The sequence below is a fragment of the Chiloscyllium plagiosum genome, chromosome 25 (assembly GCF_004010195.1).
Source record: "Chiloscyllium plagiosum isolate BGI_BamShark_2017 chromosome 25, ASM401019v2, whole genome shotgun sequence".
Classification (NCBI taxonomy): domain Eukaryota; kingdom Metazoa; phylum Chordata; class Chondrichthyes; order Orectolobiformes; family Hemiscylliidae; genus Chiloscyllium; species Chiloscyllium plagiosum.
The window spans coordinates 20575701-20579534 of NC_057734.1; the positions used below are offsets into that span (position 1 = coordinate 20575701).

Sequence of the window (3834 nt, forward strand, 5' to 3'; positions counted from 1 at the left end):
TAGAGAGTGAAATAAATTTTAGAACTCTAATTTTTGACAGACTTTGATTTCTAGGTGCCCAGTCTAAGACAAAGTTAAAAATCACACAACACCAGGTTATAGTCCAACAGGTTTAATTGGAAGCACACTAGCTTTTGGAGCGACGCTCCTTCATCAGGTGATTGTGGAGGGCTCGATCGTAACACAGAATTTATAGCAAAAATTTGCAATGTGATGTAACTGAAATTATACATTGAAAAATTGATTGTCTGTTAAGCCTTTCATCTGTTAGAATACAGTGATAGTTTCACTTCTTTCATATGTAAACCACAAAACCCTTTTTTTAAAAAGTTGCATTCTCTGGTTAGCTGTTAACAATGGTGATAGCGAGACAATATGTTGAAGGTGTTAGCCCCCTGTGTTCTCTGTCAATGACCTGATGTTTAGATTGATTCTAATCTAAAAAGTGAGATAACACAGTTTTACATAAATTCATGCAGTTTCTGAACTCAGAATGCATACATGTAGAGCTCTGAGCTGAAAAACTGCATGAATTTATGTAAAACTCTGCTATCTCACTTTTTAGATTAGAATCAGAGTTCTACATGAATGCATGCAGTTTTTGAGCAAAGTACAATGTAACTCTGCAAGTACAAATTCACCACACAAAATATATGTGTGCATGTGGGTCTTTGTCTGTCTGTGTGTGTGTGTCTGCCTGGGGTGAGGGTTGTGAGTGTGAGAAAATGTGTGTGTGTGTGTGGTGAGTGCAGCCACTTTCCTCTGCTGCCTGTCCCAAAGTCAACTTTGGAGGATGGTCACCCGAAGGTCCGAGGCTGAATGTCCTGGACCACTGAAGTGTTCCGCAACTGGGAGGGAACCCTCCTGTCTGTTGATTGTTGTGCGGTGCCCATTCATCCGTTGTCGTAGCCTTTGCTTGGTTTCCCCAATGTACCATGCCTCCGGGCATCCTTGCCTGTAACGTATAAGATAGACAATGTTGGCTGAGTCACATGATTACCTGCCATGTACACGGTGGGAGGTGTTCCCACGTGTAATAGTGGTATCTATGTCCACAATCTGACACGTTTTGCAGCGTCCATCGTGACAGGGTTGTATGGAGTTGTCCTGAGAGCCGGGCAGTTTGCTACGAACAATGATCTGTTTGAGGTTTGGCGGTTGTTTAAAGGCATCTCCGAATCAGTCTAAAACAGGTTTTGGTACCCTTAATTTTGCTAATTGCTGGAGCAAAGGAGATTGAGAGGTGATCTCATAAAGGTTTATAAAATCATGAGGGGTATAAATGGGGTTAATTGCAGGTGTCCTTTCCCTATGATGTGGAATTTCAACAATAGGGGCCATATTTTTAAGGTGAGAGGAAAAAGATTGAAAGAAGACATGGGAGCAGGCTTTTTACATTGAGGGTGGTTTGTATGTGGAATTAACTTCCTGAGGTGGTGGTGGATGTGGGCACAGTTACAATGTTTGAAAGACACTTAGATAAGTACATGAACAGAAAGGTTTGGAGGGATGTGGGCCCGCAGCAAGTAAGTGGGACTAGTTTAGTTTGAGATTACGTTCGGCGTGGACTGGTTGGACCAATGGATCTGTTTCCGTGCTGACCCCTGTTTCAGAACCATAGTGATTCAATGGGGGAGAAAAAACTGAGTATACATGCTGGAAGTTTCATGTCAATGCCAGTCTAACTAGCAGTCCATGCACCCACTGGAGAGTGCTGATTAGCACATGAGCATTACTGTCTTCTTTTACCTTAATGTGGAGCTAGGAGGTGGCTTTCTCCCCCATCTGTCTTCTCTGCACACGCCCACCACACCCAAAACTGGAAACTTACCTTCAATCAGCCTTAGAATTTAACATGTGCAACTTTGTAAGGGTCTGGATCAGCAAAATACCAGGCAAATGTGAAAAGCAATCAGGTTTCTCAGTGCTGGGTATGCTGGAGATATTTTGAAGTGATCTTCAGGAAAGCAGTCTCAAAGCCCACCAGTTACTGACAATCAGTCCATTTATCCTCCAATAAGCCTGGATTAGTTTTGACTTGCAGCGAAACAGCTCGAAGGATTGATGAACTTAATTTCACCTTTTTAGTAAAATTAATATATTAATTGAATATTCAGCACTTAGTTGGAATATTGAAATGATTATTCCAGTATTTTACCACCTACAGTGCAAATTTTCTCTCACAGCAGTTGAATATTAAAATTACTGATAATTAGAAGACAGTTTCTCCGTCATAGGAAAGCAAAAAAAGGACGAAACTCAGTTTTAAATCTGAATCAGGAAACAATGAATGGTCTTTGAAAGTAGTTTTTCAGAATGGAGGAAGATATGCAGTGTGCTAACCAGGGGTCAATAAATTCAACCTGAATTCATAGCAAAGGTCAACTTGACACTGGAGCAAAATAAATTTGGAAAAGTAGCCTGTGACTGGTTAAAAATCATCACTATTTATGGTGTATTAATCTGTTGTGATTTTAGATCAAGGGACTGACAGGTTCTTGTGATGATGAAAGAGTTCTTTGTGTTTCTGTGATTGTTGACTCTGGCATGCCTTGCACATTTCTCACTGTCTTCTCTATATCATTAATGATCCTTTGCCAAATACATAGTGTCCCATGCCAGGAGTCTTGTTTGCTCACTAACTATATGTCCTTGTTGTTGTTGTAACAATATATCCTGATGAAGAACATCAGATACAAGCACTTGTTTTCCTTTGAAAATCACATCTTCTGAAATACTATGTTCATAGCTGTATAGCCAAAGTCATTCAAGAGTGACTGGCAATTATTGTATAGTGTCAGACTATCCTTCAATGATAACTTTCCTTGGTGCCTTCAGTCATGGATCATGACCTATTTCTCCCTGGAGTTAGTTGCACTGGTACTGTCCAAAACTCATCAAATTGACTTTAAGCACATGTTCTACATTGATCTCTCTATAGTCTACTTGTGTAGTGGAATTTCTGCAGTTTAATTTAGATGTAATAATTTGCTCATTGTGTCTAAGGTAATGCCAGGTTTGTAGCAGATGGTGACATCATGTCCCTATATTTTTACTAGAGGTCGTTGTATTCTAGATGGTGCACTTGTCAGTGGTTTGTACCAAATCATTTCCAATGGTTTATAATCAGTTTCCACGAATAGAAATGTATAATCAATTAAGAATATACGGAGCGGGTGAGGTTTTACACATTAAAAGATTAGTTTCATGCCTTATCATAATTTCAATTCACTTTTTCTATGGCACGGTAGTGGAACATTCATTGTCAGTGTCACGTCTGTTCTGCAGAGAATTTAAATCACAAACTTCAAACAACACAAACTGTGAATATTGAGTCACAATTAATTAGAATGGATGGCTTTGAGGTATGTAGGGAAGAGGTGTTGGAAATTCTGGAAAGGGTGAAAATAGATAAGTCCCCTGGGCCTGATGGCATTTATCCTAGGATTCTCTGGGAAGCAAGGGAGGAGATTGCAGAGCCATTGGCCTTGATTTTTATGTCCTCGTTGTCTACAGGAATAGTGGCAGAAGACTGGAGGGTAGCAAATGTGGTTCCCTTGTTCAAGAAGGGGAGTAGGGATAACCCTAGTAACTATAGGCCGGTGAGTCTCACTTCTGTTGTGGGCAAAGCCTTAGAGAGAATTGTAAGGGATAGGATTTATGAACATCTGGATAGGAACAATGTGATCAAGGATAGTCAGCATGGTTTTGTGAAGGGCAGGTCGTGCCTCACAAACCTTATTGAATTCTTTGAAAAGGTGACGAAGGAGGTTGATGAGGGGAAAGCGGTAGATGTGGTATATATGGATTTTAGTAAGGCGTTTGAGAAGGTTC

At 40.3% G+C, this 3834-nt stretch overlaps 1 long non-coding RNA gene across 1 annotated transcript in view; it reads right to left on the reverse strand.

The window, feature by feature from the left end:
- Positions 1-915: 915 nt before the first annotated feature.
- The window catches only part of LOC122562464, a 5497-nt gene continuing 2578 nt past the window's right edge, over positions 916-3834 (reverse strand). Inside the window, exon 3 of the long non-coding RNA XR_006315315.1 lies at positions 916-955. This is a non-coding gene — a long non-coding RNA (uncharacterized LOC122562464). The remainder of the gene's footprint in view (positions 956-3834) is intronic.